Below are 23993 nucleotides of genomic sequence, written 5' to 3'. Positions count from 1 at the left end.
GGCTGGGGGTATTGGCAGGAATACCCATGTCCAGGGGAAAAGCAATTACAGAAGCCAGACCTTCCACCTTCTGTACCCCATAAAGAAGTTTGGTCCAAGGCACCAAGGGGTGACACACTCAGTTAAGCAGACATATCACCATACACAAGTATCCAGGTTCAAGCCCCTGCTCCCCATTTACATGAGCAGTGAAGCAAATTTGTAGGTATCTATTGTTCTCCCTATCTTTCCTTCCCAATCAAGTTCTCTCTGTCCTGTAAAATAAAAATAAAGTAGAAAATAATTTAATTTAAAAAAGAATCTTGGTTCATACTCTCAGAGGGCTAAATGTTATGGGAAGATGACCAGAGGGCTCTGAACTCCAATTCCATCAGGACCCAGTGAGAGAAGAGGGGGAAAAAAAAGGAGGTGGGGTGGGAAGGACACTCAGAAGTAGTAGGTTTGACTTAGAAAGGAAGAGAAGGCAGGACCATAGGGAAAATGGGCAAATGCATATATAGACATATAGCTATATACATAATAGTCAACCTATATCTTTTTAAAAATTTATTCCATTTTGTTGCCCTTGTTGTCTTTTAGTGTTGTAGTTGTTGTTGATGATGTCATTGTTGGATAGGACAGAGAGAAATGGAGAGAGGAGGGGAAGACAGAGACAGGGAGAGAAAGATAGACACCTGCAGACCTGCCTCACCGCTTGTGAAGCGACTTCCCTGCAGGTGGGAAGCCAGGGGCTTGAACCTGGGTCCTTACGTCCTTATGCTGGTCCTTGCACTTGGTGCCACGTGCGCTTAACCTGCTGCACTACTATCCTACTTCCAACCTGTATCTTTTATCTTGGGAGAATTACTGCAGTTTCCAGTGGAGGGAATGGGGATACAGAACTCTGGTGGTGGGAAAGGTATGGAATTATACCCATTATCTTATACTTTTGTAAATCAATACTAAATCACTAAAGTTTTATTAAACAAATTTTATTATCTCTATTTATTTATTGGATAGAGCCAGCCAGAAATCAAGAGGGAGAGGGGAGATAGAGAGGAAGACAGAGAGACACCTGCAACACTGCTTCACCACTCGAAAGCTTTCCTCCTGCAGGTAGGGACTGGGGACTCGAACCTGGGTCCTTGCACATTGTAACCTGTGTTCAACCAGGTACACAACCACCTGGTCCCACTAAAATTTTTTTAAATCAGTAATTAATACAGTTCGGTGACAGTTCATTCACAGTATTGCTTGTCACCACTATGTAGTTCAAAACTTTTTTTTTCCCTAAAGAACTTTTTTTTCTCTAGGGGGGGCTAGATAGTATAATGATTATGCAAAGAGACTCTCAAGCCTGAAGCTCCAAAGTCCCAGGTTAAAACCCTTGCATCAACATAAGCCAGAGCTGAGCAGTGCTCTGGTTAAAAAAAAAAGAGAGAGAGAGCACCCTTCTAGTCATTAAGTAGTCACTCATTCTCTCCCTTCCAGCATCTGACAACCATTTATTTATTTCATGTCTATTGATTTGCTCCTCCTGGATATAAATGGAATTATAGTTCTTGGAAGTTTGTTTTTGTCTTCTTTCATTTTACATTATGTTTTCAAGGTCCATTCATGTTGTTTTACATATTAATGCTTATATCCTTTTCATGACTGGATAATATTCCACAAGTTGTTTGTTTTATATTTCTTTATCAATTAATTGGATTTTGCATTCAATTCCAGGGATTCCCTGGAGTTAAGTCATGTTCTTCTGAGTGGGGCAAGTTGAGGTCAGGGTGACTTAGACATCTGAAAGCAGATTTCCAGGTCTAGTATTTGTGCTCAGGGCTTAATTATTACTCTAGCTTTGGAACAGCAGCACAAATATTAGGAAACCTTAGATGAGGCAGCTTTAAAGGTGAGCCACCAGAGAGAAATTCCGCCGGCAAGGCAGGTGACAGGCACCGCAGGCGAGGCTGCAGTGGGAAAGGCTGGAGAACAGTATAATTTAGTCACCACAGCTGGTCTCCCTGTGAGCAGCCTCCTCAAGCCCTGGAGGGGGCAGAGCCTGGATTGACAGAGGGCATGGCATCAATTACTGCTTCATGGCTGTTTATTTTCCCCCAGCCTAGGGCCAGGTGTGCTGCCAGTCACTCTTTGCAGACACCGCCCTCTCCCTCAACAAAGCTTCCTCCGAAGCTGCATCATTGTTGCTGACCAGAGCCCAAAACTAGGCTCCCCACCTCTCACATCTCTTTCACCCCCTTCAGCTCAGCTCCCTCCCCCAGCCCTCCCTCCATGTACACACCTGCCCCAGGCTTCACGTGGGCTTCACGTGGGATCGGTTCCCTTAGATATCTGGCTGCTCCTCCATCATCTCCCACCACTGCCCTCCATTCTAGAACCTTGTGCGGCTAACTCGCAGCAGAAATCTGACATTCTTCTTGACCTTAGTGATAACAGGGCCACAGCCAGGCACTGTTCCTAAAAGGGCCTGACTTCAGCTGTGGGGTGACACCTTAGACACTGGGCACCACCCCCAGGCTCCAGTCTCTCTTGCTCCCTTGTACCCTCCCACTCTCTTTGTCTTCTGCTTGTAAGGGCAGAATCAAGGCCCAGGGCCATGGGTCACCTTGGGGGCTTCTTTCTCCAGATTACGAGTACAGCTGAGGAGTTGCCCCACTCCACTAGTGAGAACAGTGTTCTGGTGGCATGTGATCTGGGGGTTGGAGGTGTGAGGTGGTGCTGAGTGAACAGCCCTAGGTCTGAACCTCCTTCTAGCTGTGTGACCCCCCCCCCCACATCTCCCCCAAGTCTCATCTGCTCTTCTGTTCTGTAATAGAGTCAATACTGCCGGGTGGTGGCACACCTGGTTGAACATACATGTTACTGTGCCCAAGGACCTAGGTTTGAGCCCCCGGTCCCCACCTGCAGGGGGAAAACTTTGCAAATGGTGAAGCAGTGCTGCAGGTGTCTCTTTTTCTCTCTTCCTCCCCTACCCTCTCAATTTCTGGCTGTCTCTATCCAATAAAGATAATTTTTAAAAATTTAAAAAAAAACTTTTTTAAATATTTATTTTCCCTTTTGTTGCCCTTGTTGTTTTATTGTTGTAGTTATTATTGTTGTTATTGATGTCATTGTAGTTGGATAGGACAGAGAGAAATGGAGAGAGGAGGGGAAGACAGAGAGGGGGAGAGAAAGAAAGACACCTGCAGACCTGCTTCACCGCTTGTGAAACAACTCCCCTGCAGGTGGGGAGCCAGGGGCTCGAACCGGAATCTTCACTCCAGTCCTTGTGCTTTGTGCCACCTGCGCTTAACCTGCTGCGCTCCTACTGCCCGACTCCCTAAAAAAGAAACTTTAAAAAAAATAGTCAATACTGCCTTCATAGACTTCCCAGATCAAGGCTAGGAGGGGAAAAAGGTGCAAGTACTCATAACTGTGCAGATGAAAGGGATTATAGTTAAGGCCAGAGCACTGGAGTCCATGCAGTCATTTATCTCTTACACACTGAATGGCTCCTCAAAAGATGTCCATATACTCATCACCAGAAGCTAGAAATTTGTTATCTTACTTGGCAAAAAGGACTTTTTGCAGATGGGATTCAGGATTTTTGCAGTGAGGTGATTATCCTGGGTTACCCAGATGGCCAATGTAATCAAAGGGTGATTACAGGAGGAAGGCAGGAGATCAGATGTGATGGTGGAAGCAGAGTCAGGGTGATGTGGCCAGGGGCTCAGGGCCACTGCTGGCTTTAGAAGCTGGAAAGGCCATGGGTGTCTTCTCTCCAGAGCCTCCAGAACATGCCAGATTCCTTGATTTTTAGCTCTTTCAGACTTCTGACCTCCAAGGCTGTAAGAGAATAAAGTTTCCTTGTTTTACATCATGAAATGAGTAGTGAGTTATTACTGCAGCAATAGAAAATTTATATAGGCATGGCCGTATAAACACTTTCAAATCTATATTTTCAAATATGTACCTAGTTGTAGAATTGCATGGTCATATGGTAACTCTATGTTTAACTTTTTTTGACAAACTGTCCACCCTCTCCTACTACACTTCTCTCTCTCTCTGAATTAGTGAATGAACCCAGGGCTCCGGGTGCTAGTGGGGAGTCTCCCTGGGTCAATTTTTTTATTCTCTTATTTTAGAGACTGGGAGAGAGGGGCGGGAGAGATACCATAGAGCTTCTCCACCATTCATGGAGCTCCCCTGGCTACCCCAGATGATGCTGGGGTTCAATCCCAGGGGGCTCATGTATTACAAGGTATGTGCACCACCGAATGAGCTATTTCCCAGCCCTTCCAACCCACCTTTTCAATATTCTTTCTCAGTAAGTAAACGCTTCTGTCATTACTGAGTGCATGCCTACAGTGTTATCAGTAAGTAGATCTCTATCTGTCTTCAGTTTTAGCAGAGCATGCTCAACTCAACACAGCAGAGTTCAAATTCCAGCTCAGTGGTTTTCTGACTGGGTGGCCCTGGGCTTGGTCATCCAACCTCTTGAAGTAATCTCTTCCATGGCAAAAATAGGGAGTTTTGTTTTTTTTTTGGTGGGGGGGGGGTCAGGAATGAGCACTTTACATGTATAAGGATCCAGGTTCAAGTTCTACCTGCAGGGGGAAGCATCATAAGCAATAAAGTAGTGCTGTAGGTATCTCTCTCCCTATTAAGCATGTGTATGTGTAGACAGATAGATATAACGTCAACCCATTACCTGTGACTTTGGGAAAACTATTGCAGTTTCCATTGACAGGGATGGGGGTACAGAACTCTGGTGGTGAGAATGGTATGGAATTATACCCCTGTTCTTATAATTTTGTAAATCCCTGTTAAATCACTAAAAAGTTAAAAGTTGTCATTTTGGATTCTCTCTTTTAACTTTATTTTTCTTATCTTATTTATTCATTGGATAGATATAACCAGAAATTAAAAGGGAAGAGGGTGATAGAGAGGGAGAGAGACAGACACCTGCAGCCCTGCTTCACCACTCGCAAAGCTTTTCCCCTACAGGTGGGGACCAGGGGCTCGAACTTGGGTCCTTGTGCATTGTAACATGTTCACTCAACCAGGTGTACCACCACCCGGCCCCTAAAGTTGTCATTTTAAAGTATGTAATTCAGTAATGTTTTTGTTGTTTGCCTTGTTACATTCACAAGGTAGTGGAATCATTACAGTTACCTGTTCTCAAAACATTTCTTCTTCCTCAAAAGAAACTCTGTAACCTTGAGCTCTCATCCCCCCATGCCTTATGTACCTCATGTGTCTGCCTCCTATCACTTTCCATGTTTTCAAAGTTTATCCATGTAGCTTGTTATCAGTATTTCCTATTGCTGAATAATATTTCATTATATGAATAGACCATGTTTTATTTATTCATTTGTCACGCTCCACTTTGGGGCTGATGTAACACTGCTGTGAACATTTGTGTACAAGTTTTTGTGTGATCATGCATTTTTAGTTCTTGCATATGTACCTAGTTGTAGAGTTTCTTGGTCATATGGTAACTCTATGTTTAACTTTTTTTTGACAAACTTCCAGCTGCTTCTACAGCAGCTACATTTTTACATTCCCATCAACAGTGTACACAGGTTCCAACTTCTCCATGTACTGGCCAACACTTATTTTCCTTTTCAAAACAAAGTATAACTATCCTACTGACTATGAAGTGGTATGAGATACTTTCTTACTGGCTGTAACAACATTGAGTAGTTTTTCAAGTACAGATGGTCTATTTGTGTGACTTCAACCTACTCACATTCATTTGCCCAGTTTTTTAAGATTCATCTTATCTTAGGGAGAGAGGGAAGCCTGAGAACACACGCCTGCATATGTAATGCTAGGGACCAAATCAGAGCGTGTTGCATATAAGTTCTGTGTGCTAGCCACTGAGCCACCTCCCCATATACCTTTAAAGGCCAGTTTTCAACTCGTCATCATCAGCACCATCTTGACCAGATCACTGCTCACCTTCTGGCCATTTGTGTGCCAGGGATCAGACCTAGGGTGTCTCCCATGAAAGTGCTGTGCACTACTGCTGTATTGTGTCACTAGCCCTGTCCATTTTTCAGTTGGGTTGTCTTTGGTCATTGAGTTACGGTTCTTTATATATATTGCAATTTTTTTTCTCTCATTCTGTGGTTTTCCTTTTTTTTTTTTTTTTTTGCCTCCAGGGTTATCTCTGGGGCTTGGTGCCTGCACTACAAATTCACTGCTCTTACAGGCCTTTTTTTTTTTTTTTTTTTCTGTTTTTGTTGCCCTTGTTGTTGTTGTTGTTGTTGCCATTGCTGTCGTTGTTGGATAGGACAGAGAGAAATGGAGAGAGGAGGGGAAGACAGAGAGGGGGAGAGAAAGATAGACACCTGCAGACCTGCTTCACCGCCTGTGAAGCGACCCCCCTGCAGGTGGGGATCCAGGGGGCTTGAACTAGGATCCTTGCACTTTGTGCCATGTGTGCTTAACCCACTGTGCCACTGCCCAACCCCCAGTTTTCCTTTTCTTTGAGGCACAAAAGTTGTTTTTTTGTTTTGTGTTTACTAGAACACTGTTCATCTATGGCTTTTGGCGGTGCTGAGGATTGAATCTGGGACCTTTGGTGTCTCAAACATTAACGTCTTTTTGCATAATAATTATTTTATCTCCCTAGCCCCTGCCCAATATTTCTAATTTTGATGAAATCCATTTTTATTCTGTTTTAGCTATGTGTGCTAACTTCTTGAATTTTTACAATCACATGAGGTAGAGAACTCCACTAGCATCCTTATTTTACGGATGAGAAAACTGAGGTACAGGAGGGCTAAGGACCTGAGCTGGAGGGAGGGATAGCTAATCTAGGGTAGGGTGCCTGCCGCAGCACATACACAGCTGAGGTTTGAGTCCCAACACTACACAGGAGGTGCAGGGGCACCAGAGGAAGCTCCAGTGCTATGTTGTCTCCCTCTCTGTCTGAATAAAAAAGAAAAAAAATTTTAAATTTGATTTTCCCCCTTTTGTTGCCCTTGCTGTTTTGTTGTTGTTGTAGTTATTATTGATGTTGTCGTTGGATAGACAGAAATGAAGAGAGGAGGGGAAGACAGAGGGGGACAGAAAGATAGACACTGGGAGTCGGGCTGTAGCGCAGCGGGTTAAGCGCAGGTGGCGCAAAGCACAAGGACCGGCATAAGGATCCAGGTTCGAACCCCGGCTCCCCACCTGCAGGGGAGTCCCTTCACAGGAGGTGAAGCAGGTCTGCAGGTGTCTATCTTTCTCTCCCCCTCTCTGTCTTCCCCTCCTCTCTCCATTTCTCTCTGTCCTATCCAACAACGACGACAATAATAACTACAACAATAAAACAACAAGGGCAACAAAAGGGAATAAATAAATAAAATAAAATATTTTTTTTAAAAAAGAAAGATAGACACTGTAGACCTGCTTCACTGTTTGTGAAGTGACTCCCCTGCAGGTGGGCTCGAACCAGGATCCTTACGCAGGTCCTTGCACTTTGTGCCACATGCGCTTAACCCGTTGCACTACCACCCGACCCCCAGAAAAATATTTTTTAAACAGTGGAGAGATAGTATAATGGCTATACAAAAGACTTTCATGCCTTAGGCTCCAAGGTCCCAAATTCAATCTCCAGCACCACCATAAATTAGAGCTGAGCAGTACTCTGGTAAAAATAAATAATATTAAAATATGTTTTTAAAAGAAACCTGAGGTGGTGAAATTGCACAAACAGAAGACCCAAGCTTCACAAAATGAATTAAGTATTTACTAAAAAAAATAATAAAGGGTGGGGGGTCGGGCAGTAGCACAACAGGTTAAGTGCACCAGCATAAGGATTCCTGGCTCCCCACCTGCCGGGGGTTCGCTTCACAGGCAGTGAAGCAGGTCTGCAGGTGTCTATCTTTCTCTTCTTCTCTCTGTCTTCCCCTCCTCTCTCAATTTCTCTCTGTCCTATCCAACAACAACAACAACAACAACAACAACAACGATAAACAACAAAGGGAGAAAAAAATAGCTTCCAGGAGCAGTGATTTGTAGTGCAGGCACTGAGCCCCAGCCCCAGGCATAGATAACCCTGGAGGCAAAAATAAATAAATAAAAATAAAGGTTAAATACCTTGCCAAAGATTAAGTAGTTACTAGGAATAGAACTGGGTGCTGAATACAAGCACTTACACCCAAAGTCCCTGTACAGGACTCCTTGTACTCAAGCTGGTGTGCTTGTGGGGACACTTGAATTGTCCCTGGACCTTCATCACAAGTGAACCTGCAGGGCTAGTGGACTGTGGCGCCCGGAGGAGGGGCCTTTCTTCCACATCCAAAGCAGCCTCCACCAGCTCCTCACCTTGTCCCCCATTAGTACTGCCTGGCCCTCAGGAAGGGGTTGTGGTCTGTCACTGAGGCTTTTAACCATAACAAGAATAGCCAGCAAAGCAGCCACTCCCTAGTTTATGAGCAGGGAGCAGCCCTGAGCTCAATCCAAAAAAAGAACAGGAATGGAGGTAAGGAACACTCAGGTCTAGGGAAAGAGGAAAGGCTCTAGGTACCAGGAGAGACTAGTATGGGAGCAGGGAGAGAAGTACACTCTGGGGGGTGTGCCCAGTGTCAGGGGCCTAGGGCACAGCTAGGGCCATCCCTGCCTGAATAGACCAGCCTTCTGAAGAATGAGGCCCTTCCTGTCTGACCAGCTAGGGTACTGCCAGGCGTGCTGGGCTGAGGAGTTGCCCAGGGAAGTGCCCTTCCTTCCACTGTGGGTGCTGCTTCCTGGAGACTTCCCATCTGTCCAATGGCACAAGCCCTCCCAGCTGCATAGGAGGTGGCAACATGTGCACTGAGCCCAGGGACATTTTTCCAAAAGTGCAGGATTACCTGTGACACATTTCAACCTCACAGAGAGACAGCTGTCTCGTCAGGCATCAGGAATTCCCACTAGGGACCTGACTTCTTCAGAGCTGTCATGGCCAGAGCATTGTAAACCACAGCCAAGGCACTAATGGTTATAATCACTATCAAGTGAAAGAATTTTATGTCAGAAGCTGTCATAGACCCTTGCTGGCCATCCACCCACCATCATTGCCAGCCCCATAGAAACCTTGAGGAAAGCACAGGCCCTGCTTTTCAAGTGAGGAAATATTCATAGCAAGCATCTGTGAATGATTTAATTAAGGTTACCCAGAAGCAAATGACACTGAGGCATTTGCTGTGGTGATTGTCTAAGCCACATCTCAGGAGCCTGACTGCCATTTAACTCTGTCACCACTCATGGAAACTGGGAGAAGGGCCTGCTGCTCAAACCGTGTGTGAAATGGGGAGAAGGCAGGGCCCACTGGCCGCAGGGAGAAAAAAGGCTAAGGGCCAGGAGCTCAGCAGGTTAAGTGCACATGGCACTAAGTGCAAGGACCGGCAAAAGGATCCCAGTTTGAGCCCCTGGCTCCCCACCTGCAGGGAGTTCACTTCACAGGTGGTGAAGCAGGTCTGCAGGTGTCTATCTTTCTCTTTCCCTGTCTGTCTTCCCCTCCTCTCTGTCTTCTCCTCCTCTCTCCATTTCTCTCTGTTCTATCCAACAACAATGACAGCAATAATAATAATAACAACAATGATAAACAACAGGGCAACAAAAGGGAAAAAAGTAAAAAAAAAAAAAAAAAAAGAGGCTAAGGGCTGCTAGTCCTCTCTCATTGCTTGACAGCTGGCTTTGGAAGTTCTCTCAGACACCAGCTGGTCCAGTGGTTCTGAAATGCATGAGCCTCAGGCTCATATGATACAGATTCTAGGACACAGAGAATATTTTTACTCCAGATCTATGGGGTCTTTGGGGACATGCATTTTATGGAGCCTGTGGTAGCCTTGAAGCAGAGCCAGGTTTTAGACTCTCAGATTTGTCTGTCCCCTACACTAAATGGTAAAATTGGGTTTGGGTGGGGAATGAGCTAGATGATAAAACACATGCTTTGTATATATGGAGCCCTGAGTTCAGTCCAGCCACATTTGAAAAGGAAGAAGAAAGATAAAGGCACTCAGAAAGTTAGACTCCAGACCCTTACATGTGGTAGAACGCACTCTACTAGGTGAACCATCTTCTAGCCTATTATTATTACTATTATTATTCCTTCTCATGGTATAAACATATATATTGTTTGCATGAGCATCTGTTTTGGAGCCTCAGAAAACTCAATTTGAATGCCAGCCCCAGTACTTCCTAGCTACATGGCCTTGGACAGTCAGTTAATTTCCTTGAGTCTATTTCCTTATCTATGAAATGGGCATGATGATAATAGAACTTATTGGGTTGGGTTGTTGTGGAGCTGAAATGAGCTTGTGCAGATAAAATTCTTGGCACCCTGCCTGGCTTATAGCTATTACTGTACTACATTATGTTAACACACAGGCAGTGGTGGCAGAACCAATTAGAGAAACCTAGGCCATGGTGTAGAGTAAAAACAACAGGTTGCAATGTTGGCATGAGTATGCTTCCTTTTATGAAAAATTATTTTAATTTCTACATCTATATGCATATATATGCATCAGGAGACATCTGGAGAGGATGGTTGTCCAAATGTTAGTTATGGCAATTTCTGGAAAATAAAAATGTTGCTTTCTCCTATACAGTTAAAAAAAAAAAAGAAAAAGAAAAAGCAACCTTTGAGAAACAATAAAAGAATGCATGCTAAGTATCATGAAAGCATCCTTACCCTTTGACCCAGATGTCTCACTCTTGAGAACTGACCTGAGGAAATAATTCAAATGAAGGAAGAGGCTATGTCCATAGAAGCATGTATGGTAGTATTATTTGCAATAAAGGAAAACGGGTAACCATTTAGGTGACTTACATTAGGGTAGTAATTACATTATTCATTTATTGGAATGCTGTATAGTAACTCAAATAAGAGTGATTGTGGCCACATAACAACATGGAAAATTCCTTGTGACAGGTGGGACAGAATTCAGAAATACATCTGTGCTTTGATTACAAACCCCAGAAACCTTGTTTGCATTTAGACAAAGAATGGGAAGGGGATACAGACACAGCACAGTTGAATTTTTTCAGACCACTGATTGAGAGTGACTTTCTTTTACTTAGAATAAGTAAATAAGTAATATTACTTGTATAATAATAAAAAGACTTAATCCCTGCCAGTAAAAGCGGGGGAGAGCAGGGAAAGGAAGATAGACAGGAGAAGCCCTGGGATTTCCCATAGGTCTGAAAAGAGAAACTGAGAGTTAGTCGAAAATGCACGCACAACTGGGTAAACATTTCCAGCCAGGTCTTCCACCTGGGGGACCTCATAGACTGTATTCCTTTGGTCTCTGCCATGTGTGATCAGATGGACAGAACCGAAGCTAAACACTTTTAACGTTAGCAGGTGAGCTAACATTAAAAGTGTTCTTTAGATCAAAAGCATCTGAAGAAGCTGATCACATCTACTACTGACAGGGCAGCAGAGACCCAAAATAGCAGGAGTGTGAACCAGACTGACTTCCTGGGGTATGGGTTTGGCATGGTGTATCCAAACAAAGGATGTGTGGGTCTCAGAGTCAGCAGCCCTACTTCTTGGGGTTCATTCTAAAGCTAAGGAGAAGATCTAGCCATATCTACATTGATGTTCATCACAGAGCTGTGGAGACAATGTAATACTTATACAAAAAGACTTTCATACCTGAAGCTCTGTGTTCCCAGGTTCAATCCTCAGCACCACAAGCCAGAGCTGAGCAGTGCTCTGGTCTGTCTTTGTCTCTGTATCTCTCTCACTAAAATAAGTAAAAAGTTTTAAAAGACATTCATCAAAGAGTTTACAAAAATTAAAAAATTGGGGGCCAGGTGGTGGCACACCTGGTTGAGTGCACATGTTACAATATGCAAGGACCTGGGTTCAAGCCCCCGGTCCCTACCTGCAGGGGGAAAGCTTTGCAAGTGGTGAAGCAGGTCTGCTGGTATCTGTCTCTCTCCCTATTTTCTCTTTCCCTCTCAATTTCTGTCTCTATAATAATAATAACAATAATTTAATAATAAAATAAAAAACATCAATATATAATATATAAATATTAAAAATTAAAACAAAAATAAAGAAATTAAGTCCCCATTTACACACACACACACAGAATCGATAAACTAAATTTTGATGAAACAAGACTATACTATACTATATATATAGTATACTATAGTATACTATAGAGCTATACTACAAAGTAGGACATGGATACACATTTGAAATGGAAAGATGCCCACTTACTGGGCAGACTGAGATGACTCCAGAGCAAGATGCATGTGATTCAACTTTGTGGAAGACAGTATACCTAAATATTCATACAGATTATTCCTTTGCATATAGGAGTTTCTGTTAAAATCACACCAGAATCTTCAGGGATTAGCTCTGACTGGTGGGACTACAAAACATCAGTTTGGTTTCAACTATGCTACAGTAGCAACCCTCACATCTACCAGCACACAGCAGCTAGTGTGAATGCCCCACTCCTGCTCACTCTATGACGGTCAGCTGCTCCTCATTTATCTCTCTGGGAGCCAGGCTGACAAGTCTCTGATCCTATGGATCTCTGACACAGAGGGAGAGACTGTGGACATCCACTGGGCAAGCTCCATGGTTCTTATGAGGGTCAACAAGACGATACATACCCCCCCCTCACAGGACCTCAGAGAATGGCACTCTAGGGTAGTTAAGTCTTTGAACAAGAATATAATCTGCCACACAAATGATTTCATCCTTGTCTTAGTCCATTTAGGTTGCTGTAACAGGATGTCGTAGACTGGATGTCTTAAGCAACTAAGAAATATTTTTCAGTTCTGGAAGCTGGAAAGTCCAGGGTACCAGCATATTTGGTGTCTGGTGAAGATTTATCTGGTTCCAACTGTTTTCTCTCTCTGTGCCTTCACTTGGTAGAAGAGGTAAAGGAGCTCTTTGAAGTCCCTTTCATAAGGCACTCATCCCATTCATTAAAGGTTCTACTTCATGACTAACCACCTTCTAAAGGCCCACCTCTGAATACTCTCAGTATGAAGATTATGTTTCCACATATGAACTCTGGGGAGAAGAAGACATTCAGACATTCAGAATGCAGCCCTGTCCCAGGAAGTGATGCTGTCACCGAGATTCATGGGACATGTGGGCTTAGACCCTGGTTAAGCTACCCAGCATGAGGCAGAGCTAGTGGTTTCCAATGTGAGGTAGATGGGCCAGAAAGACTGGGAATTTGCCCAATATAAGAGACAGTTAACCAAACTGAACCCATGGAAAGTATAAAACGATGATATAACACAAGATTCTGAAGGTCCAGAATTATCACACCAGATCTGCTATTATAAGATTTGAGTCAAGAATCTCTTTGGAGTCAGGGAGATAGCTCAGCCTATTAGAACACCAACTTGAGTGCCCAAGGCCCCAGAGGCCACATGTTTAATCCCTAGAACTACCTTACAGCCAGAGCTGAGCAGTGTTCTGCTCGGTTTCTCTTTCTCTCTCCTCTCATAATAAATCTTTTAAGTAATGAAGACTGATCAGCTGGAAAAATAGTTCAATTGATAAAGCATCAGATTTTTATACCTAAGGTTCCTCTTAGATCCCAAGTACTGCATATACCTGAATGATGCTCTAGCTTGTCACTTTCTGTTATGTAAAACTATCCTATGAGTTTTTTAAAAAATAAGATCTTAAAAAAACCCTGTGGACTAGGCTGTGGCAAACTCAGTTGAGCATACATAATAACGAGGATCCAGGTTCAAACCCTTGGGCCCCACTTACAGGGGAAAAACTTCACAAGTAGTGAAACAGTGCTGGTGGTGTCTTTCTCCCTCTCTCCCTTCTTGGTTTGTCTCTATTCAATTAAAAAAAAAAATTTTTTTTTGCCTCCAGGGATATTGCTGGGGCTCAGTGCCTGCACCATGAATCCACTGCTCCTGGAGGCCATTTTCCCCCCTTTTGTTGTCCTTGTTGTTGTAGCCTTGTTGTGGTTATTATTGTTATTGTTGATGTTGTTCATTGTTGGATAGGACAGAGAGAAATGGAGAGAGGAGGGGAAGACAGAGAGGAGGAGAGAAAGACAGACACCTGCAGACCTACTTCACTACCTGTGAAGTGACTCCCCTGCAGGTGGAGAGCCGGGGGCTTTAACTGGGATCCCTACACCGGTCCTTGCGCTTTGTGCCACATGTGCTTAACCCACTGCGCTACTGCCAGACCCCCAAAACTTTTTTTTTTTTTAATCTGGAAGGTAAAACAGTGGATAAAGTATTAAAGCCTTCAGCATGAAGGCGTGAATTTGATCCCTGGCATACAAGTGTCAGAGTGATGCTCTGGTTCTCTTTCCATCTCTCCTCATTAATAAAAATAAATGTTTTAAAAAAAAGAGTGGGAGGGGCTGAGTGGTGGTGCACGTGATTGAATGCACATGTTACAATGTGCAAGGACCCGGGTTCGAGCCCCTGTCCCCACCTGGAGGGGAAAGCCTCGTAAGTGATGAAGGTTTGTGGGTGTTTCTCTCTCTCCCTATCTTCCCCATGCCTCTCAATTTCTGATTGTCTGTATCCAATAAATAAAGATAATAAAACATTAAAATAAAAGTGGGGGAAAATACCTCCAGAACCTTTTTGAATACCCTCTTGCATAAAAATGAAAATTAAAATAACTGTCCTAATTCCCACGTCTTAGTTGGGGGGGTGGCTTTAACATTGCTGGTGCTCTTGCACCTAGAAGTTTGGTTGTTCAAGCTGTAACCACACCCACACACATCCTTATCTCCAGAGTGGCTTCCACACCCCTCTGACTCATGTTTATGTGCTTTTCAGTCAGACAGGGAAAAAAGATAACAAGCCAAGTGTCAACATGGGGAAGAACTCACTCATGCTCCTGACCCCAGCCTCTAAGGTGGGAAGGCATATGGGATGGAAGGGCTTTCTAAACTTGACGTATCATTAAGAAAGGATCTAAAACTAGGTTTCTCAGGACAGTATGCTACTTTGTCAGGTGTGCAAACCAGGATCCAAGTCAGCCCCCACTGCATGAAAGGAGTTTTGGTGATGCGGTCTCTTTCACTGTGTTTTTCTGTCTTCTGCAGGAAGAAAGGAAGAAAGGGGAGGAGTTAGGGAGGGAGAAAGGAAAGAGGGAAGAAAGGAAGGAAGGAGGAAGGAAAGGAAGAAGTGAAGGAGACAGGGAGGGAAAGAGGAAGGAAGGAAGAAAGAAAAGAAAAAGGGAGGGAAGAAAGGAAGGGAGGAGGGGCCGGGTGGTGGCGCACCTGGTTGAGCACACGTGTTATAGTGCGCACGGACCCGGGTTCAAGCCCCTGGTCCCCACCTGCAGGGGAAAGTTTCACAAGTGGTGAAGCAGTGCTGCAGGTGTCTCTGTGTCTCTCTCTGTCTCCCCCATCCTCTCAATTTCTGGCTGTCTCTATCAAATAAATAAAGATTTAAAAAATTTATTTAAAAAAAGGAAGGAAGGGGGAAGGAAAGGAGGAAATGAAGGAAGCAGGGAGGGAGGGAGCAAGGAAGAAGGAAAGAAAAGGTAAAACTAGGCTCTTGGACCTGTCAACGCTCATGTTCAGGGGGGAAGCAATTACAGAAGCCAGACCTTCCACCTTCTGCATCGCACAGTGACCTTGGGTCCATACTCCCAGAGGGTTAAAGAATAGGACAGCTATCAGGGGAGGGGATAGGATACAGAGTTCTGGTGTTGGGAATTGTGTGGAGTTATACTCCTCTTATCCCCCTCTATGGTCCTGTCAGTGTTTCCATTTCATAAATAAAAACTTAAAAAAGCAAAAACAAAAACTAGACCCTTGGGTTCCATTTCCCCAAGATTCTGCTTCACCTGGTAAGAGTGGGACCTGGCGGGGCTAGAGATGGCAAGCTGTGCCAGGTTCCTCCCCGGCCCCTCTGGACAGGCCTCGGGAGGTACCCCAGCAGGAAGGGGCCGAGCAGCTCGGGTGGCATCGTCCTGGCAGCTGGGAGAAACCTGAGTGGGCCCAGCTGATCTGGTGGCACACCTGCTCCACCTGTGATCCCTTCTTGAATGTCAAGATGGGGAAGGCTGAGGAAGAGGTGTCTCGGGGCAGCACAGATCACTCTGCATGCTCACCCAGGCCCAGAGCAGTGAGTGGCCCAACTGTGCTTCCCTTTCTTGCTCCCAACCCTTCAGAAGCATCTGTGCCTAAGGCCACCACAGCTTGTCTGCACTCTGGCACCGGTAACCCAGCATTTATCTCTTCACACATCTGTCAGCACTGACAAGTTCCTTGAGGGCTGGGACAGGTCTTATTCCTCTCAGTGCAGTCCCTGGCACACCATTAGTGCTCGCTGAATATTTCATGACTAAAGGAGAGGTAGCAACGCTTACCATGCTACCACAGGGTCAAAGAAGAACTGCTATTCACACCCACTGGGCACACACAAATGCACATGCTCCCCCCTAAGAGATAGAAAGGACCCCAATCCTTCATCACTCAGTGAAAGCTTGAGCTTAGCTCTGATTTGCAGCAGTACTAAATTACTTTTGGCACCATGATACCCTTTGATATGACAAGGTATAAAAGGTATGAGGCTGCTTCATAGGAAAATGCCTTTATATCTGGTTGGCACGTGGTATGTATGCCTTTCTGCCCACCCCTTCTCATGCACACACCCATACCCTAATATAATTTCTAGGTTAAGGGTATCAGACCTTCAAAAAATAGCTCCTTTGTTTATGAATATCAATTACTGAATGTACATGGAATGACAGAGTCAGAAATGAACATTTCATATAACCCCTGGGAATCATCATTTTTCCACCAGGGAAAAATGATGTTTTAAGGTTATTACCCACAGGAAAAGCTATTCATTTCTTTAAAAAAATTTTTTTTTAAATATTTATTTTATTTATTTATTCCCTTTGTTGCCCTTGTTGTTTTATTGTTGTAGTTATTATTGTTGTTGTCACTGTTGGATAGGACAGAGAGAAATGGAGAGAGGAGGGAAGACAGAGAGGAGGAGAGAAAGATAGACACCTGCAGACCTGCTTCACCGCCTGTGAAGCAACTCCCCTGCAGGTGGGGAGCCGGGGCTCGAACCAGGATCCTTATGCCAGTCCTTGTGCTTTGTGCCACCTGCGCTTAACCTGCTGTGCTACAGCCTGACTCCCAAGCTATTCATTTCTAAGGGAGGGTTATGGAGACAACATAATGGTTATACAAATACCTTTCATACTTGAGGCTCTGAGCTCTCATGTTCAATCTGTTATAAGCCAGAGCTGAGCAGTGATCTGTTAGAGGGGAAAAAAAAAAAAAAAGAAAGAAAGCCCAAGGGAATAATGTGCTAGTACAATGGAGAGATTGGGCATCTACCACCCTAACTAAGTACTCAAAATTCATGTCAGTAAGAGGGGCCAACCTAGCATTACACACCTCAAACCACGTAAGAGCTGTATAGTTGTCTTACTAGAAATATTTAACCTAAATCCAATTACCAGGAAGCAGTCATACAGTCTGAATGTGAGACATTCATTCTGAAAGTGGCCTTGACTGTGAAGTAATCCATTGCCACAAAAACTAACAAAAAGGAAGATTTTATTAAAAGATACTAAAGAGGGAGTTGGGCGGCAGCACAGCAGGTTAATTGCAGGTGGCGCAAAACACAAGAACCAGCGTAAGGATCCCGGTTCGAGCCCCTGGCTCCCCACCTGCAGGGGTGTCACTTCACAAGCGGTGAAGCAGGTCTGCAGGTCTCTCCCCCTCTGTCTTGCCCTCCTCTCTATTTCTCTCTGTCCTATCCAACAACAACAACATCACTAACAACAACAATAATAACTACAACAATAAAAAAAATCAAGGGCAACAAAAGGGAATAAATTTAAAAAAAGATACTAAAAAGACATATGAGTCAAAGTAAGTACAGAACTGCACTGTAATCTGTGCTCCTCCTCTGACCCTAAAAGCTTTTTTTTTTTAATCTTTATTTATGTATTGGATAGAGACAACCAGAAATTGAGAGGGAAGGGGGTGATGGACAAGAAGAGAGACAGACACCTGAAACACTGTTTTAACACTAGCAAAGCTTTCCCCCTGCAGGTAGGGACCAGGGACTCAAACCCAGGTCCTTATGCACCACCTTGTAATATATACACCTTGTAATATGTACACCTTGTAACATGTACCCAACCAGGTACGCTATGACCTGGCCCCTGAACCTAAAAGCTTTTAAGGTATGTTGGAAACATACTGTTCTAATTTGATAAAGGACTGTATTAAACTGCATGCCTCATACTTAGGTTGATAATGATATTGTGGATATGAAAATGTTCTTCAATGAGATACAAGCTAAAATGCTTAATGTCTATAACATTCTTTCAAATGGTGCAGTAAAAAAAGAGAAATAAAAGAAATTAGACAGCTATCTCTGAAGATACAGCAAATGAGAACAAAATACAATTGGTGATGCTATGGGGTGAGCGCTATGTCTAGAAACATGGCTATTTTATTTTTTTATGGGCTGAAGGTATCCTTGATGACACTGTGAACACTCGCCTGTTTCCAGACTTTATGGACACCCTGTAATGAAGGCTATATGAACCATTCATTCTTTAAAGTTTTCTGCAGGTTTGAAATCTCTCCAAATGAAAATGCAGGAAGGAGGGGTTTCAGCCTCCAGTCCCCAGGCAGGGTTCCACACTCCAGGAAAGATGCAGACAAAAGAGAGGGCCACAGTCCAGGCAGGGGCTCCAGACAAGTCTATCAGGCTATTTAAATAAGCCAGAGGACCATTTCTGCAGGTAAAGGCCAAGGATGAATTTGCAGGACGCTCTGGGTGTCTTCTCAGTTCTTCTCCACTCCCTGCTTAGTTTCCCATACCTCCACTCTCTCAATTGCAAGTCTGTAGGGAGAAGGTACTCTGAAGGTCTGTGAGGCTCCTGCTTCCCTAGACAGCCTGGTTGTCAAGACAAGCCTTCTGTGACCTTCCCCACTATCTCAGAGCCCAGCAGGCTGCAGTGCTGGGTGTTGGGAGCAGCAGGTCCTTGGTAGGCAAAGCCCCTGGGCTTGTGAGCAAAAGGTCTGCAGAGCAGCCTTTCTGCAAAGCTCCTCACATTTTCTCCTAATTGGATCAAAAAGAATTGAAGGTATAGATCTAAGGGAACTGAAAGTAAGATAAACATTTTGCAGACTCCCTAGAAAAGATAAACACGTTACAGACTCCCCTGAGAAAATTATAATTGCTTAACTACATGAACTTTTGCCCTAACTGTATCTTGCTTATGTTTTGAGAAACTGTACTTTGCTTATGCATCTGGATTATGTTTTGAGAAACCTTATGCAGAGCCAGACTAATTAAGCTTCTTGCTGTGTGTGTTATAGAAGGACTGTGAGAAAATAAACTGGTGCTCTCAGTCATTGGACTGCTGGCCCTCCCAATCCCATATTTTGTATGTCTGTCCTTTCTTCATCCTCACACCCTCTCCAGGTTTCAGTTCAACTTGTCAGCTGGCACTGACAAAGTGGCGCCCAAACAGGGACCTGGCATGAGGGATAACATGAAGAACCCCGTGTAAGTGAAGTCGCAGGGGATTCTTTTCTCATCCTCACGCCCTCTTCAGGTTCAAGACCTGGCACAAGGGACAACGTGAAGGGCCCCCAGAAGTGCACCGGTGAAAAAGAAAAAGGCACGGGGAGTTAAGGTATAGTCGGGAGTAATAAATTATGGGACAGCAATCTAGTAGAGTACTTTTTGCACAGGTTTTAAAAAGCATGCTTAAAAGTAGAGGAGCTAAAGTAGGAGAGCAGCAAATCATTAAGTTCTTGCAATTTGTAGAGGAAGTTTGTCCTTGGTTCCCGAAAGGGGGGGGGGGGACTATTAGTTACAAAACTTGGCTACAATTAGGAGAGGAATTGCAGCGGTATTATGATGTTCATGGTCCTAAAAAGGTCCCTGTAGAAACGTTTGCTATTTGGAGTCTTATTAAAGATTGTTTAGATCCAAAAGCAAAAAAGGACAGATGGGAAAAGGCAGAAGTAAAACCACCGACAAATTCTATTTCTGAAGGAGAAAAGGAACTGTCGGAAGGCAAGGGGCTGCAGCCCTCTGTTCCACCAGTCAGAGCCTCAGTGGTCCCCTCCCTATCGTCCTCAAGATAAATTAACCCCAGATGAAGAGGAGGAATTAGAGGATGAGGCTGTATCTTACCACCAAGAAGGGGAGATGTTTTTGGCTCAAGCAAGAGAAGAAACTGAAACTAAAGAACAGGAAGGGCAGGGAGATGACCAGGAGAGCCTCAGGCTTGCATTAGAAAAACTTATGCAAATTTGTCAAGGCCAGTGTGTCAGGGACTGCGAGCCTCCTGCTCACCCATCCCAGAGTGTCTCTCACCACCCCTTCTATACAGCAAATTAATGTGGGACTGACAACTGAGCCATGTGCTCTCACTGTACCAGCAGCTTCCCCCCAAGAAATCCCATTAAAACCTTCAGCTGAATCACCATTACAAACTGCCCTTCGAGGTGCTGTGGAGAGGGGTGAGGACATTCAGAGTTTTAAATTGACTTTTCCAGTACTTGAACAAACTGATTCCCAAGGGAATGTGATTCGTACTCTCGCTCCAATTCCTTTCAAAACTTTAAAAGAAATTAAAACTGCTGCTGCTCGGTATGGCCCCACAGCTCCTTTTACCTTGGCTTTATTAGATGCAGTATCTTCTGATGCCCTTCCCCCAAATGATTGGAAAGCCTTGGCTAAGGCCTGTCTTAGTGGTGAAGATTACTTGACTTGGAAATCTGATTTTTGTAAGTTTTGTGCTGATACTGCAGCTATTAATCGGGGTCAAAATTTGCCAGTAACTTATGAAATGTTAGCTGGAGAGGGAAATTATGCAGGCACAGTCATGCAGCTTCAGTATGCTCAACGGACTTATGTGCAGATTAATACTGCTGCCCTTAGGGCATGGCGAAGGCTGCCTCACAATTCAAGAAAGACTGAAGATTTATCAAAAATCAAAGAGGGGGAGACTTCTGGAGGCAGGGCTACGAGCAGCAGCAGATCTGTTTCTCTCCTCCCTTCTCCTTTCCCGGATCAACTAGGAATACCAAAGGAGACCACCAGGGACCGAAACAAGACAGGACTAGAACAACTACAGGAACCCAACAAATCACTGGTGAGTGCAAACACGGGTGGCTGGTGACAGAGAGGAGCCAAGAGAGAGACTAAGTGGCTGGTAACAGTCTGGCGGTTTATCAGTTGAGACACCACCTCCAGTCTGTTCCACCAACAAGGGGACAGCTGAAGGGAGGAAAGGACTCCCCGGAGACTCACCAAGTGCAACTCTGAGTCTCCATTGCTACTGCCCTCAGAATCTGGAGCAGCGGCAGGGAGGAACACTGGGGGACAGAGATCTAACCAGGAAACTCAGGAGAAGACTTATACCTGGTGGCATAGCTGTGGGGCTGTGAAAATCTCTTTGCATAACCACTGGACTATCTCTGCCACACCCTGCCTTATCACTTGGTCAGGAGTCAGTGATTAAGCTAAGAAGCCTGCTTATAGTTTAGAAGCCCTCAGGCTCCCATAGCCTACAGAGAAGGAAAAAAAAAAGAGGCTTTTAAATCACTGAGCCCCAACTCAGGGATTAAAATACTACTGAAACAACTGTTAACTTCCACCACTGTGAACCCTTTAATTACCTGACTTAGACACAAGTCAATCCAGGAAATAGTGATCAGTAATATAAAAAGTACTAAGAGAGGGAACTCATAACATAATATATAAAATGGATAAACCAACAAGAAATATTGGAGAAACAAACTAGGACAACAGTCCAGCTAAAAGCCCCCCCAAGGGTGAAGCACAAAATAATGAGTTCATTATCCAAACATTAGCTAAGGAAATAATCACAGGAGTAAAGAGTTTGAAAGAACTGTAATCAGAAATACAGGAAAAACAAATGAGACTTTGGAAGAAAACACTAACTATCTCAAGGTTATTAGAGAACTGAAAGCTTAAATAGCTGAGCTAAGAACACAACTAGCTAAACAAGCTAAAATATCAGAACAGGGTAACAAAATAGATGAACTCCAGAAAACAGTAGAGGGCAGAGAGAATAGAATCAATGAGGCTGAAGCCAGAATTAGCAAGATCGAGGATGAATTAGAGACGACTAAAAAAGTAAGAGATCTCAAAAAGAGATTAAGAGATGCTGAAAACAACAACAGAGACCTATGGGATGACTTCAAAAGAAACAATATACACATTATTGGCTTACCAGAGGAAGAAAGAGAGGGAGAGGAAGAAAGCATTCTCCAGGCCATAATAGCTGAAAACGTCTCTATCTAGACAACATCAAAGACATAAAGATTCAAGAAGCTCAGAGGGTCCCAAACAGAATTAACCCAGACTTAAAGACACCAAGATACATCATATTTAGAATGGAAAGGAATAAGGATAAAGAAAGGATCCTGAAGGCTGCAAGAGAAAAACAAAGAGTCACCTACAGAGGAAAACCCATAAGATTAGCAGCAGACTTCTCCACACAAACACTACAGGCCAGAAGAGCATGGCAAGATACCTATCGAGTGCTCAATGAGAAAGGCTTTCAACCAAGAATACTGTATCCTGCTAGACTGTCATTCAGATTAGATGGAGGCATCAAAACCTTCTCAGACAAGCAACAGTTGAAGGAATCAACTATCACCAAGCCTGCCCTGAAAGACGTTCTGAAAGGTCTTCTATAAATAGTCAGACCATCATAAATAGGACATATATCAGAACACTCTAAAACTCTACAAGAATGGCATTAAAAATATCTTCAATCTTTGATATCAATAAATGTCAATGGCATGAATCCACCTATTAAAAGACACAGAGTAGGAAGATGGATCAGAAAACACAACCCAACAATATGCTGTCTACAGGAAACCCACCTAACTCAACAAGACAAACACAGACTTAAAGTGAAAGGACGGAAAACTACCATACAAGCCAATGGACCACAAAAAAGGGCAGGAACAGCTATTCTCATATCTGACACGAAAGACTTTAAAATAGATAAGATTTAAAAAGATAGGAATGGACACTACTTAATGCTCAGTGGATCAGTCAATCAAGAGGACTTAACAATTATTAACATCTATGCACCCAATGAGAAGCCATCTAAATACATCAAACGTCTACTGAAAGAGCTACAGCAACATATTAACAGCAACACAGTCATAGTAGGGGACTTCAACACCCCACTCTCTCAACTTGACAGATCATCCAGGCAGAAAATCAATAAAGACATAAGGGAGCTAAATGAAGGGATAGATAAACTAGAACTTTTGGACATTTTCAGAGTCATTCATCCCAAGAAATTGGAATAGACATTTTACTCAAATCCACATGGGTCATTCTCAAGGATAGACCATATGGTAGGCCACAAAGACAGCATCAGCAAATTCAAGAGCATTGAAATCATCCCAAGCATGTTCTCAGACCACAGTGGAACTAAACTAACACTTAACAAGCAACAGAAGTTTAGTAATAATCCCAAAATGTACACTTCTTAACAACCTCTGGGTCAAAGAGTAAATCAAGGAAGAAATCAAAATGTTTTGAGAGTTCAATGAAAATGAAGACACAAGCTATCAAAATATTTGGGACACAGCTAAGGCAGTACTGAGAGGGAAGTTAATAGCTATACAAGCACACATTAGGAAACAAGAAAAAGCACAAATAAACAGTCTGATTGCACATCTTAAAGACCTAGAAGAAGAACAACAAAGGAACCCTAAAGCAACCAGAAGGACTGAAATCACTAAAGTTAGGGCAGAAATAAATAACATTGAAAATAAGAAAATCATACAAAAGATCAATGAAAGTAAATGTTGGTTCTTCGAAAGAGTGAACAAAATCGACAAACCTTAGCCAGACTCACAAAACAAAAAAGGGAGAAGACCCAAATGAATCGGATACTAAATGAAAGAGGAGATATCACAACAGACACCACAGAAATTCAACATATCATGCGAAGCTTCTATGAACAACTATATGCCACCAAGCTAGAGAACCTGGAAGAAATGGACAATTTCCTAGATACCTACCAACTT

General features: G+C 43.6%; 1 protein-coding gene across 7 annotated transcripts in view; it reads right to left on the bottom strand.

The window, feature by feature from the left end:
- Positions 1-1464: 1464 nt before the first annotated feature.
- The window catches only part of RSAD1 (radical S-adenosyl methionine domain containing 1), a 39702-nt gene continuing 17173 nt past the window's right edge, over positions 1465-23993 (bottom strand). For 4 of the 7 annotated variants that reach the window (XR_009553073.1, XM_060203710.1, XM_060203707.1 and 1 more), the window contains one exon: positions 1465-3816. The gene's annotated coding sequence lies outside the window, so the exon portion shown is untranslated. Of the gene's footprint in view, positions 3817-17893; positions 19018-23993 lie in introns of those variants that run through there. The other 3 variants (XR_009553074.1, XM_060203708.1, XM_060203704.1) reach the window with 3 other exon arrangements.

The sequence above is a fragment of the Erinaceus europaeus genome, chromosome 12, assembly GCF_950295315.1.
Source record: "Erinaceus europaeus chromosome 12, mEriEur2.1, whole genome shotgun sequence".
Taxonomy (NCBI): Eukaryota; Metazoa; Chordata; class Mammalia; order Eulipotyphla; family Erinaceidae; genus Erinaceus; species Erinaceus europaeus.
The sequence above is the reverse complement of the archived record's forward strand: the minus strand, read 5'-3'. Positions and strand labels throughout refer to the sequence as shown.